Source organism: Cebus imitator, unplaced genomic scaffold (assembly GCF_001604975.1).
Source record: "Cebus imitator isolate Cc_AM_T3 unplaced genomic scaffold, Cebus_imitator-1.0 Scaffold58, whole genome shotgun sequence".
NCBI lineage: Eukaryota > Metazoa > Chordata > Mammalia > Primates > Cebidae > Cebus > Cebus imitator.
The window spans coordinates 7,327,851-7,343,608 of record NW_016107373.1 but is presented as its reverse complement, the minus strand read 5'-3'; the positions used below and the strand labels follow the sequence as shown (position 1 = coordinate 7,343,608).

At 37.1% G+C, this 15,758-nt stretch overlaps 1 protein-coding gene across 2 annotated transcripts in view; it reads right to left on the bottom strand.

Moving 5' to 3' along the window:
- The window catches only part of LRRC4C (leucine rich repeat containing 4C), a 211,496-nt gene extending 196,110 nt beyond the window's left edge, over window positions 1-15,386 (bottom strand). For both annotated transcript variants that reach the window (XM_037738886.1, XM_037738888.1), the window contains exon 1: window positions 15,298-15,386. The gene's annotated coding sequence lies outside the window, so the exon portion shown is untranslated. The remainder of the gene's footprint in view (window positions 1-15,297) is intronic.
- Window positions 15,387-15,758: the final 372 nt, after the last annotated feature.

The window sequence follows — 15,758 nt, the reverse complement described above, 5'->3', positions numbered from 1 at the left end:
GGCTAATTTTTTTGCAGAGATGAAGTTTCACCATGTAGCCCAGGGTGGTCTCAAACTCCTGAGCTTAAGCAATCCACCTGCCTCGACCTCCCAAAATTCTGAGATTACAGGTGAGAACCACCGTGCCTGGCCAGAAGTGTGATCTTAATGCTGCTCAGGCCCCCAGGAGCAGAAAGAAGATGTGTTTGACTAGAGAAGGGAAAGGATATTTGAGGAGGGATGCTGAACATTCTATGGAAACATGCCAGAGGCCCATTTTCTTCCCTCCTATTGGCCTTCCCTGGAGTCAGGGGAATAACAGGTGACTAGCTTATTCTATATGGAGGCAATCTGATGCAGAATAAGGTATTTTGCCTTCTTACTCACTAACCCTGTTAGCTTGGGAGAGCTATTTAAGTCTGTGAAGTATCAGTTTCCTCCAATCACTCCCCAACTTCTCCATTTATTCCCCTCAGTCCTATTTTTACTTCATGAATAATCATGAAGATCATATTGTGAAGAACATAGAAGTATTTTATAAATGGGAACATATTTTCAAAAGTACAACAATGCTTTAATAGAACAATGTGCTAGAGATATTTTGAAATGCTTTCTTATGACAGGGAAATGCTTTTGAGATCCCTGAATTTCTTAGGAATTCATAGGTAAATAAGGAATGAATCAGAACCACCAAGTAGCTATTGCAGTTAGTTGAAAATGGGTCCTAACAGACTCTGATGTTCTTCCAGGTAGCAGTCTATCTTATTCTTCATTGTACCACATTGTGTGCCAGAATTTATAGGATATAGTAATATCAATGAACCTATTTTATTGAAGCAAAAACTGAACTCTCTATTACAGGGCATCAATCAGTACAAGCATGATTTGTGTGCTGTATTATCCAGTCATCTTTATTAAAGAAACAAAAAGAAGCACTAGCCTTGCTTACATTTAATGAGCATGTACTATATGGCAGACAATGTGTTAAGCTCTTATATGAATTAACTCACAACCACCACCCCACCACCTCAATAAAAAATTCAAGGGTGAGGGAAGTAAGATTTTTTTAAGTTTAAAAACGAATTTTCAATGCTGACTTCATGCCAGTTTGATTTAAAGTCAAAGCCTTTTAAAATATGTTGGTTTACTTTATTTATCAGAATTTAGTATAATAATTACATATTCTTTCATTTCCAAAAACTGGGTCCTGAAAAAGAATCTGAAGAGTTTTGTTTTGCTTAGGGTTCAGTTGAAAATATTTTGAAAATCATATGCATTAATTCTGAATGTGATATACTACATGGCTCACCTGAGGTGGCTCTTAGTTCAAATTATAGTTTTTAAAGATACTGAGAATTTCTGAGATCCTTTGTGTCATTATCTCTGCCAAAACAGAAAATGTCTCCATATTCTGTGACACTATCTTGTCATTTTTTCCAAAACTTTTCAAAACTCAACTCATCCATAAAATCTTCTGTGATCAGGCGGAAGCCACCCAGACATTCTGTTAATATCCTCAGTGTGATTGATATTTCTCTCCTGCAGTGTGGTAAGATAGCATATGCGTATATGGGCAAGCGTATATATCTTTATGTTAATGTGCATCTGTTCCTCTTATCTCTACCATACTATTAAGATATTAAGCTCTCAGGGCCTGTCTTTATTTCCCTTCACAGAAGACAGCATTTATTCTCTGGGGTAACCCTAGTGCCTAGTTTTGTGGCATAATGTACATGTGCAGTAAACATGAACTAAATGAGTGAGAGGGTGACAATGACGATGACAACACTGAAAGAAATCTCTTTCTGCATACAGAGAAAAAAAAGATCACATCCAAACAGAAAATCAAATAGCTTGCCTTCTCAGGTATTTTATTTTTAAATATTTTCAGCTGAAATATGCTGTAGAACAGCTGAGATTTAGCAGGTAATTTTTATTTCACCCCTGTTTTCCAAAACGTTGCCACTTGCCAAGTGCATCATACTTAAAATGTACTTTCCCCCTTTTGTGTATATTACAGGGCTTTATGGTTTTGTATGTCTCACCCTCTTAAAGCCGTGGAGTTCACTTAGGTCTTGTTATTTATCATAGATGCATTCCTTGGGTTAAGGCAAAAGAAGATCAAACTCAAGATGAACAATGGAGTTCTAACTCACCAACTCCCTTCTGTTGATTAAAAAAAAAAAAAAGTTTGAAAAATTTAAATTCTGAGTTGTGTGAAACTCTTGCTTGGTTATACTTTCTGTCAGTTTCTTTGAATTATTGTTACATTCATCAATAACAGTAACAGTAAATGAACAACAGAGCCACCAGTGATTGAGGGGATTTGAATCATACTGCCTAGATTTTATTTCCATTTCTACCCCCTTTCCATTTGAATGATTTTAAACAAATAAGTTATTTAGCTTTTGTCCTCCTCCTTCTTTGAAATAAAGGTGAAAAGGGTACTGTGACTTAATGAGAAAATTCAGGTAAAGGATCTTAGTTCTAGCCATATGCACAGAAATTTATGCACATCATTTATTATTATCTGCCATTATTTTTAGGATAGTGGTATTGATAAATAGACTGGGTTAAGTAAACTCCTGCATGAACAGATGCCTTCAAAACCTTTTAAAAAAGGGATTCCTCACCCTTCACAGCACCAACGCAGTTTCATCCAAGAATGCTAAATGAAAGGCAAATTCAAGGGAATCCAGAGGTATTGAGGATCTCCTGTCTTAGTCTTATTTGCAAAAGGATTTTTCTTTAACTCTTGGATACTAACTACTCCATGAATGCAATATGGTCATGGTTCCAATATTCTAGCAGAAGGATAATGTCCACAATCTGTATGAAAAGGTAGTCATCTTAACTTGAAGGACATTATTTGAGCATTTAATTGCTTCCAGAGATGGGACAGCAGTTTCATGAGGACTCAAGCTCTCCCAAGCAATGCCTTGATAACTTCACTGACCAGGTACCATCTCTTTGGTACTTTACAGGCTTGCAGAATCCTAAGTCCATCATTTTTGCCACTAATCCACTCCTTTCATTGGGACCCAAATGTCTACCACACAGCAGTGGCCTTAGCTTTACTGGTGAATGGCAAATATATTACTGCCTTTCCTTTTCACCATTTTCAAAGTTTCTTTTCAATCTCTACCCCTGGACATTACATATCACATTCTTTTTCTTTAGTCCTATTTGTAATTGATCAAATAGATTTGTTTATGTTAGTTTTTACTCCCCACCTCCTCCAAGGCGTTTTACCATGTTTCTGGCTGCTACCGCCCTTCAATTCTGTGACTTACAACAACAGGAAGGAGTTATTATCACTGTTATAGACTAAGACAGAGGAGTCACAGCTTAACCTTGTTCCTGGGAAAACAGGATAAATTCACAGGGCTAGTGAAACAGAATAGAGAATCCAGAAATTAATTCACATATCTATAGCCAACTGACTTTTGACAAAGGTCCTGAGAACATACATTGGGGGAAGGACCATTTGTTCAATAAATGGTGCTAGGTAAACTGAATAACCATAGGCAGGTGCATAAAACTGGACCCCCACCTCTTACTCCATACAAAAATCTACTCAAATGGATCAAAGTCCTAAATGTAAGACCCAAAACTATAAAACAATTAGATAAATAAAATATGAGGGTAAATTCATATTAGTGTAGGAAAACATTTTACGAATAAGATACAACATTTCAGGCAACAAAGGCAAAAACAAATAAATGGAATTATACAAAACTAAAAGCTTCTGCACAGCTAAGAAAATGATGAACACAGTGAAAAGACAATCTACAGAATGGGAGAAGTAAGTTGCAAACTATTTATCTGACAGAGGATTAATATTCAGAATGTAAAAAGAACTCAAACATCCTGACAGCAAAAAATAAAAAACAGAATATAAAAACAAAGCAAATAGTCTGATTTTTAAAAATGGCTAAATGATCCTAATAGATGTTTTTCAATAGAGGGCATACAAATGGCCAAATATATGAAAAAATGTCCAACCTCAGTAATCATCAGGGAAATGTCAATTAAAACAAAAGTGAGTTATCATCACCCCAGTAATGATGGCTATTATCACAAAGGAAAAACAAAACAAAATGCTAGTAAGGATGTAGAGAAAAGGGAACTTTTAATACACTGTTGAAAATGTAAATAAGTGAGGGGGGACCAATATGGCTTAAAGGGAGCTTCTCCAGAGTGCAGCTCCTGGCTAGTGAGACACAGAACCAGAGCAATATCTGCATCTCTGAACAAGGTACCAGGTTTATTCCAAAAGGACTGGTTGATCAGCAGGGTTAACCCTCCCCAAAAGGCAGTAAAAGCAGCCCAAAGAGGGTGAGCCAAGGCAAGGTGGGGCATTGCCCTGCCTGGGAAGTGTATCTGGCACGGAGGATCAGGGGGCTTCACCTCGTTGGTACTCCGATTCACATACAGTGCCTCACACTGTGACTTCGGCAGCACACAGCCAGGAAAATACCATCTGGCTGAGAACGACGCCAAGTTGCAGACCCAGGCGACAGTCCAGGCTGGCAGTTCCGGCCAGACCCGTGCCTTGTCAGGGCAGACCAGGGTGGAGACTTGGACTAACACCGAGAAGGCTTTCAAGAAGGAACTGCCTGTCCTATAGAAGAAGGGAAAGTTGAAAGCGGGATGGGGATACGGCTAGAGAGGTCCCACCCCCCACAAGATCCAGCAAACTCTCCTGGGAGAGTTTCACAGTTAACATATCAGGTGGAACTACATCCGGGAGCCCGGGCAGAGGGAAAGAAGCCCGCCATTGGGAAGGCAGGGCTAATCCCACAGGCATAAGCAGAAGCCAGGCAAAGAATAAATAGCAGCCCGGCTGAAACTGAGGCAGCCCAGCAGCACCTCCATGGGCAGACAACTGACAGACTGTCTCATGTGGCACACTGACACCTACATTAAAAAACAAAAAATCTCATACAGGAGAAATAACCCCAACTTTAACAGAAAGGAGGTCCACTCAGAGATCTCACACAAAATTACCAACTTCAAAGATCAAAGATAGATAAATCCACGAAGATGGGAAGAAACCAGTGCAAAAAACGGATGAAAACATCAAACTCCAGAACACCTCTCCTCCCCAGAGAGATCACAATGCCTCACCAGCAAGGGAACAAAGCAGGTCAGAGAATGATTTTGACGAGCTGACAGAAGCAGGCTTCAGAAGATGGGTAATAACAAACTCTGAGCTAAAAGAACATGTTCTAACCCAATGCAAAGAAACCAAGAACCTTGAAAAAAGATTAGACAAAATACTAACTAGAATAACCAGCCTAGAGAATAACATAAGTGACTTGATGGAGCTGCAAAACACAGCACGAGAACTTTGTGAAGCATACACAAGTTTCAATCACCAAATTGATAAAGCAGAAGAAAGGATATCAAAGATTGAAGATCAACTCAACAAAATAAAAAGAGAAGGCAAGAAAAGATTAAAAAGAATGAAAAGAAATGAACAAAGCCTCTAAGAAATATGTGATTATGTGAAAAGACCTAATCTATGCTTGATTGGTGTACCTGAAGAGGATGGGGAAAATTAATCCCAGCTGGAAAATATGCTTCAGGATATTATCCAGGAGAACTTCCCCAACCTAGCAAAGCAGGCCAACATTCAAATACAGGAAGTACAAACACCACCACAAAGATACTCCTCAAGAAGGGCAACCCCAAGGCACATAATCGTCAGATTCACCAGGGTTGAAATGAGGGAAAAATTGTTAAGGGCAGCCAGAATGAAAGATTGGGTCACCCACAAAGGGAAGCCCATCAGACTCACAGCAGATCTCTCAGCAGAAACCTTACAAGCCAAAAGAGAGTGGGGGCCAATATTCAACATCTTTAAAGAAAAGAACTTTCAACCCAGAATTTCATATCCAGCCAAATTTAGCTTTATAAGTGAAGGAGAAATAAAATCCTTTTTGAGCAAGCAATTACTGAGAGATTTTGTTGCCACCAGACCTGCCTTACAAGAAGTCCTGAAGGAAGCAATAAACACACACAAAAAATCCAGTACCAGCCATTGTAAAAATGAACCAAATGGTAAAGACCAACAACGCAATGAAGAAACTGCATGACCAACGGGCAAAACAAACAAACAGTAACAAAATGGCAAGATCAAATTTATACATAACAATATTAACATTAAATGTAAATGGCATAAATGCCCCAATCAAAAGACACAGACTGGCAAACTGGGTAAAAAGTCAAGACCTGTCAGTGTGCTATATTCAGGAGACCCATCTCACAGACCCAAGACACACATAGACTCAAAATAAAGGAATGGAAGAAGATCTACCCAGCTAATGGAGAGCAAAAAAAGCAGGGATTGCAATCCTAGTCTCTGATAAAATGGACTTTAAACCAACAAAGATCAAAAGAGATAAAGAGGGACATTACATAATGATGAAAGGATCAATACAACAAGAAGAGCTAACTATCCTAAATATATATGCACCCAGTACAGGAGCACCCAGATACACAAAGCGAGTCTTAATGACCTCAAAGAGACTTAGACTCCTGCACAATAATAGTGGGAGACTTTAACACTCCACTGTCAATATTAGACAGATCAACGAGACAGAAAATCAACAAGGATATCCAGGATTTGAACGCAGAACTGGAACAAGTGGACCTAACAGACATCTACAGAACTTTCCACCCCGAAGCCACAGAATATACATTCTTCTCAGCACCACATCATACTTACTCTAAAATTGATCACTTAATTGGAAGTAAATCACGCCTCAGCAAATGCAAAAAAATGGAAATCCTAACAAACCGTCTCTCAGACCACAGTGCAATCAAATTAGATCTCAGGATTGAGAAACTAACTCAAAACTGCACAACTTCATGGAAACTGAACAACTGGCTCCTGAATTGTCAACTGGATAAACAACGAAATGAAGGCAGAAATAAACATGTTCTTTGAAACAAACGAGATCAAGGACACAATGTACCAGAATATCTGGGACACATTCAAAGCAGTGTCTAGAGGGAAATTGATAGCAATAAATGCCCACATGAGAAGTGAGAAAACATTGAAATTGAAATTGACACCCTGTCAACACACTCAAAAGCTAGCAGAAGACAAGAAATAACTAAGATGAGATCAGAAATGAAGGAGATAGAGACATAAAAAATCCTTCAAAAAAATCAATACATCCAGGAGCTGGTTTTTTGAAAAGATCAACAAAATAGACCACTAGCCAGATTAATTAAAAACAAAAACAAAAACAGAGAAGAATCAAATAAATGCAATAAAAAACAATAAAGGGGATATCACTACTGATCCCACAGAAATACAAACTACCATCAGAGATTACTACAAACATCTCTATGCACATAAACCAGTAACCCTGGAAGAAATGGACAAGTTCATGGATGCTTGCACCCTCTCAAGCCTAAACCAGGAAGAAGTTGAAACCCTGAATAGACCAATAACAAGGACTGAGGCAGCAATTAATAGCCTACCAAACAAAAAAAAGTACAGGTCCAGATGGGTTTATAGCTGAATTTTACCAGATGTACAAAGAGGAGCTGGTACCATTCTTTCTAAAAGGATTCCCCACAGTACAAAAAGAGGGAATCCTCCCCATCTCATTTTATGAGACCAATATCACCCTGATATCAAAACCTGGCAGAGATTGAACAAACAAAGAAAACTTCAGGCCAATATCCATGATGAACACAGATACAAAATCTTCAATAAAATACTGGCAGACTGATTGCAATAGCTTAAATGGATGGATCAAAAAGCTTATCCATCATGATCAAGTAGGCTTCATCCCTGGGATGCAAGGCTGGTTCAACATACGCAAGCCTATAAACATAATCCATCACATAAATAGAACCAAAGACAAAAACCACATGATTATCTCAATAGATGCAGAGAAGGCCTTCAACAAAAATTCAACAGCCCTTAATGCTAAAAACTCTCAATAAACAAGGTATTGATGGAAAGTATCACAAAATAATAAAAGTTATTTGTGATAAACCCATTGCCAATATCAGACTGAATGGGCTAAAACTGGAAGCATTCCCTTTGAAGAGGATGCCCTCTCTCTCCACTCTTAATACAGTATTGGGAGTTTTAGCCAGAGCAATCAGCAAGAAAAAGAAATAGAAGGTATTCAATTAGGAAAGGAGGAAGTCAAATTGTCTCTGTTTGCAGATGACATAATTGTATATTTAGAAGACCCCACTGTCTCAGCCCACACTCTCCTTAAGCTGATAAGGAAATTCAGTGAAGTCTCAGGATACAAAATCAATGTGCAGAAATCATAAGCATTCCTATACAACAATAACAGACAAACAGAGAGCCAAATCAAGAGCGAACTCCCATTCACAATTGCTACAATGAGAATAAAATGCCTAGGAATACAACTAACAAAGGAGGTAAAGGACCCCCTCAAGGAGAACTACAAACCACTGCTCAAGGAAATAAGAGAAGAAACACACAGATGGAAAAACAATCCATGCTTATGGTTAGGAAGAATCAATATCATGCAAATGTCTATACTGTCCAAAGTAATTTACAGGTTCAATGCTATCCCCATTAAACTACCAATGACCTTCTTCACAGAACTCGAAAAAATCACTTTAAACTGTATATGGAACCAAAAAAGAGCCTGCATAGCCAAGATAATCCTAAGCAAAAAGAACAAAGCTGGAAGCATCATGCTGCTGGACTTCAAAGTATATTACAAGGCAACAGTAATCAAAACAGCATGGTACTGTTACCAAAACAGAGATATACACCAATGGAACAGAACAGAGGCCTCGGGAGCAATACCACACATCTACAACCATCTAAATCTTTGACAAACCTGACAAAAACAAGCAATGGGGAAAGGACCCCCTGTTTAAGAAATGCTGTTGGGAAAATTGGCTAGCAATGTGCAGAAAGCAGAAACTGGACCCCTTCCTGACACCTTACACTAAAAATAATTCCAGATGGATTAAGGACTTAAACCTAAGGCCTAACATCATAAAAACCCTAGAAGATAACCTAGGCAAAACCATCTAGGACATAAGCATAGGCAAGTACTTCATGACTAAAACACCAAAAGCAATGGCTACAAAAGCCAAAATAGACAAATGGGATCTAATTAAACATCAGAGCTTCTGAACAGCAAAAGAAACAATCATTAGAGTGAACTGGCAACCAACAGAATGGGAAAACATTTTTGCAATCTACCCATCTGAGAAAGGGCTAATATCCAGAATCTACAAAGAACTAAAACAGATATACAAGAAAAAACAAATAAACCCATCTAAAAGTGGGCAAAGGATATGAACAGACATTTTTCAAAAGAAGACATATATGAAGCCAACAAATATATGAAAAATGCTTGTCATCACTGGTCATTAGAGAAATGCAAATCAAAACCACATTGAGATACCATCTCATGCCTGTTAGAATGGCGATCATTAAAAAACCTGGAGACCACAGATGCTGGAGAGGATGTGGAGAAATAGGAACACTTTTACACTGTTGGTGAGAGTGTAAATTAGTTCAACCATTGTGGAAGACAGTGTGGCGATTCCTCAAGGATCTAGAAATAGAAATTCCATTTGACCCTGCAATCCCATTACTGTGTATATAATCAAGGGACTATAAATCGTTCTATTATAAGGACACATGCACACGTATGTTCATCACAGCACTGTTTACAATACCAAAGACCTGGAACAAACCCAAATGCCCATCAACGAGAGACTGAACAAGGAAAATGTGGCACATATACACCATGGAATACTATGCAACCATAAAAAACGAGTTCATGTCCTTTGTAGGGACATGGATGAACCTGGAAATGATCATTCTCAGAAAACTGACACAAGAACAAAAAAATGAAACACACCATGTTCTCACTCATAGGTAGGTGTTAAACAATGAGAACACCTCGACACAGACAGGGGAGCATCACACACTGGGGTCTGTTGCGGGGGGGCACCTAGGTGAGGGACAGTGGGAGGGAGTGTGGGGAGGGATAACATGGGGAGAAATGTTAGGTATAGGTGATGGAGTCAGCAAACCACCTTGCCATGAATGTACCTATGCAACAATTTTGCATGATCTGCACATGTACCCCAAAATCTAAATTAAAAAAAAAAGGAAATGTAAATGAGCAAAACCACCATGAAGAAAAGTATGGACACTCCTCAAAAAACTACAAATAGAACTACCATGTGATTCAGCAATCACATTACTGGGCATTTATCCAAAGTAGAGGAAATCAGCATGAGGAAGAGATACCTATGTCCCCTTGATTATTGCAGCACTATGCACAATAGCCAAGGAATGGATGCAACCCAGGTGTCCACAAACAGATGAATGAAGAAAACATGGTATATATACACGATAGAATACTATTCGGCCATAAAAAAGAATGAAATTCTGTAATTCACAGCATTATCGATGAAACTGGAGGACACTAGGCTAAGTGAAACACGCCAGGAATAGAAAGTTAAATACCACATTTTCTCACTCATATGTAGAAGCTAAAAAAAAGTTGATCTCACAATTGTAAAAAGTAGAACAGAAGATACTAGAGTGTGGGAAATATAGGGAAAGGGAGATGGGGAGAGATTTGTTAAAAGATACAAAATTACAGCCAGAGAGGGGGAATAATTTCTTTTGTCTTTCCCACTATGGGACAACTGTAGTTACAAAGAAATAATAAAGATTTGAGGTGATGAATATGCTAATCAATATATATTATCTGTATTGCAACATCACTATGTACTCCCAAAATATGTACAATTATTATTTAAGTTAAAAAATAAAAAGAAAACAAAATAAAACACTGCATAGATAGGAAAAAAATGAAAAAAATAAAAAAACCCAGTATGGATTATAAAGGGTTAAAGGATGTGTGTGTGTGTGTGTGTGTGTGTGTGTGTGTGTGTGTGTGTGTGTGTGTTAGAGAAGGAGGAGGTCATTTTTTATCCTTTAAATAGCTTTTGCTTAGTTCGCAGTTTATTCTCCTTATGTATCTACGTGTCTATTTCTTGTTTTAAAAGATAGAAAATGTTACCCCCACATAATACTACTATTTAGATATTCTTCTACACATATAAATGCATAATATATGTAATATATAAAATGATTAATGTCACATTTACAGAATTTCTTGTAATCAGAAATTTAAAATTACTATTAGGAATATATTCCCATGTCTATACATTCAGAGCAGCAGCAGCATTGTGAGTGACTGCATAGTGTTTCATTATATCAATAAACCATATAACATACTCTCTATTTTTAGTTTTTAAAGTTGTTTCCAATATACTGCAACTGCTTACAATACTCTAATGATCATGCCTGTACATATATCTTCATTTGTTCACTGATTTATTTACAATCTCAGAAAAGGAAGTGGCACATTTTAAAGACTTTTGAATCACAGACCATATAGGTCTCTGAAAGGGTTATACCAAATTATACTCTGAACAGCAGTTTATAAAAACGCTTTTTCTCTAGACTCTTACCACTACAGTATGTTTTAACTTGGTTTAAAATTTAAAGAGCAGTGAGGAGGTATCCCATACAATCTCCCTGAGGAGTAGGGCTACATCAGATTTATGGTGTACAGATTTGTTAACCAGGACAGAATCATGGGAATGTGGCATGATTGTTCTATTACCAAGAACTCTATGAATTAGATCTAGTAATTACTTTAGCAACTACCACTATAGCCACATTTCAGAGACAACCCAAACTGTAAAAAGTCTATGTATTTTTATCAAAAAAATTCCCACAGATGTGATAATAGGAAATCTTCTTTCAGTTCTCTTTAGACTGGAGACAATAATATTGTTTCACTTGAAATTATGGTAACTCATTTTAGACATTGGGGGAGTCCAATTTATAGATATGTTTTCAGAAATAAGTAGAACTCTATTTGTTGCCAAATAAAAATGTCAATCATAAAGTGACAGCCACCATAACTTACTCATGTAGATGTCTACATTTTGTGAATGAATCAGAAGTATGATAAGGCTATTTGGAACTTTACTTGTTCCAATCTATTACTTTGTCCAGTGAATCAGTTAATGACCTTTTGGAAGACAATGATTCTCAGTCCTTCTACCAGCAAAAAGAAGACAGAAGTAAACATCAGTAGGGATATGGACAAATCCTATTAGCATAAATTCAGATAGGACAAAAATCTGCATGACAATGCTTACAGGCAACAGAAAATGAAAAGTTATGATAGTTAATCAAATGAGTCGTTGTATTTTCTGATCTTCTTTAGGAGTTTAATAAATTTTCACAAAGCGTTCTTGAAAAAATGTCTCTGAATATCCAAACATCCTATAGAACTCGTTATGCATTTATTTATCATATGCATTACTGTAAATATCATTAGAAGTTTCATAAATCTCAAGGCAAAATTAAACTTAGAATGCTTTCACTATGATGGGATTTGATTATGCTGTGATTTATTGGTGCCAGAAAACCAGATAGCCTTGAACTTCTGAGATAAACTCTTTAAGATAGACCTATGGGGGATCTATATAGCTTTCTCTTAAGTTACCAGGTTTTTTTAAAAAAAAAATTAGTTTCCTAGTATGCTAAAGAAAAGATGCTATAAAGGCTGTGGGAATATGGAGAAAAGAGAGAAAACTGGGATTTATTCATTCTAAATTTGATAAGCAAACGTATATATTGGAAAATAATCTCTTACATTCATAATGAATCTAACCATTTAATCATTTATTCATCTAACATTTACTAAAAATCAATGATGCAAACACCTTTGAACTTAAACTGGGGAAATTCTGGGGTCTTCAGTTAAGATGCTAAATTAGGATTTGTATTTGCTTTTTTTCAGAATAGGACACCCTACTGACTTAGGACCACTCTATCCCTTCTTAATGATTGTTGTTTTACAAAGGATTGTTGGATCTGGCTCATTGACATCAGTCCTAGTCTTTCCATTTCCTTATTGTTCCTCATTCTTATTTCAGCACAGTATTTTAATTTTCTAGGGCTAGGAGATTTCCCTTTGCATAATGGGTTGTACTTTCCCCAGGATCTAAGTATAACTTAGTATCCAGACTGAAATGTTAGCAGAAGGATGCTCTGATTCGAAATTCTAGAGCTGACAGTAGATTACATATCTGTCCTATTTTTCACCAATTCATCCTTCACTGACAATTGTAGCCATGCAGGCAAGTTCCTCAATGCATGCATTTTTGATTATACTTCCTGAAACACATGCCCTTCTATGTCTTTTATCTAGATACTGAAATGTCTCTCTGCATATCCCTTGGTCCACCCTACATGTTCCTTTCCTGAGATCACCTTCTCAATTACTATACTAACTTTACTTCTTTTATGGTTTTCTTAGTTTAAGCGTGGTTTTTCCACTCATTACCAAGTTACAACACTATGCTACTTTTTTTGTTTAAAGGTAGGTAGCAGCTTGTCTTAAATCTAAATTATTCCTGTTCCATACTTGAAGGGGAAAGATAAGAGAAACCAGGCTCCTCTTTTAAATAGCAGAAGTTCATATCCTCTGCAGGAGCAGCAACCTGGTAGCAAGGAGCAGGCTCTTCCTTTCAAAATGAACACAGGCATGAACAGGACCTTTATATATTTAACAATACATTTAAGCTTACATATTAGATTAGCTTTGAAAGGGATAAGTTTTGAGTGTCAAATTAAAAATATTGATCAGTCTAGTAGAGCTTTGTATTCCTGAAGGACATATCTGAGAACATTGATAACACTCAATTTTCCAAATGTCACTATACTCATTTAAGTATATCACAAAGTAATAATAATATCAAGTAGAGATATCACCTTCCAGATAGTAGCCCTATTTTGTTTTCAATGACTAATTATTCCTTGTGATTTGTATTTACAGTGATGTGATCAATCTGGATGCTTCCTTTCTCTCTGTAGAAGCCACAATGGTCTAATTCTTAATGATAATTATTATTATTTTGCCTTTACTGCTCCAGCCTAGTCAAGAGAACAAATCATCAAAATTGATGAAATCAAATGATCAAAGTAAACCAAGATTTTTCTGAATGACCTTCAATCTTAGATGATGAAACACAAATATGAAAGAAGCAGGGTTCATTCATTAAAGAGGCAGCATCTAATGGAGAATATTAAGTCCGTTCTGCAGCCTTCTACAGATACTTGGCTTGGTTCATAATCTTGAACCAAGTCCATTATTTTACTTTATTCAAGCTTATTATTCCTATTTTTTATATTTTCAATACATCATATGTCCTTGGTTTCATTTTTACCAATAAATAAATCCAAGTACACAGGTTGTTTATTAAATAAGAGTTTCAAATCCCTGTTGAGATAAATACACTGAGGAGTTAGCTAAGTTCATTTACTACCTAACTGTTCCCTCTACCTGCTCTTTACAGAATAACTTAACAGTGTACCTCAAAAATTGAAAATTACCATCTGTAGTAGGTTTTTTTTTAAATTAAGTGAAAACATAAATGGTAGTGGTCTACTATATAGTCATCATCTGCTCTATGATAGCACAGACAACATGTCGATTGTGATTCTGAAAATACCTGACTTCTAATAGGAAGTTGGGAAAAAGTTTGCTTAGAATATTTCTTCTTAAACAGGGAAAATCTCAGTACTGCGTCTGCCTCCATTACCTAGGAGAAACTATCTTATGTGTTGCTAGGTTAAGAAAATCCTGATGCAACCTTTAAAAGAGCCTTCTTTCTTTTTGGTAGGTCTCTCCGATTCTTCAATGGTAACAGGAAAAAAAAAAAAAAACCTCATTCCCCATTTCTATTTTTTTCCCTTCCCTGTAAAGGAAACTCCATTATAGCAGCTCCTCTGCCCTCTCTTTATCCCCTTTTCTCTCTCTTCTTCTTGGTCAGTGGAGTGGCATATCTGATCAGTAAAACTCAAAGCAAGATTTTGTCAATTACAATATAACCCACTCTCTTCCTCTTCATCTTCACAGTGGGCTGCTTATAGGAAGATACACTCAGGTGTACTCCTCCACACCAGAAATTTCACAGAGCAGGTTGCCAACTTGGGAGATCCTGCAGTTGCCAAGCACTTCTTGGGCCTGGCTGGGTAAATCTGTCTAATGCTGGAGTTAAATGTTAGGGAGCTCATTTTTGCCACACACACTGAAATGTTATCCCCAAATATTAACTGCATCGTTAATAAAAGCAGTGTCTGGTTTTCTATTTGCCTTTTTTTTTTTTGACTGAACCTCACTTTGTTCTGAACTAGAGCAGCTAGAATGGAAGGCCCTGAAGAACAGATTAGTGGTATTTGGAACTTACCTTAGCAAACTTTTTCCAACAGGTATTGGTCTTACTGAGAAAATCCAAAGAAGTTTAATTAGCGCTCTGGAATTCTGCATATACTCCTTTATACCTGCAGGATAACATAAATATCATATTTTAAAATCATGCTATACAAAGGAAAACAAATTTAAGGTTAGACATTCCTGCTGGTTACATTCCCTCAATATAATTTAGTAATTTAAAATCACAAAATGTTGGCCGGGAGCGGTGGCTCATGCATGTAATCCTAGCACATTGGGAGGCCAAGGCAGGCGGATCACAAGGTCAGGAGTTTGAGACCAGCCTGGCCAATATGGTGAAACCCTATCTCTACTAAAATTATAAAAATTAGCCAAGTGTGTTGGTGTGAGCCTGTAATCTCAGCTACTTGGGAGGCTGAGGCAGGAGAATCACTTGAATCTGGGAGGTGGAGGTTGCAGTGAGCCAAGGTTGCACCA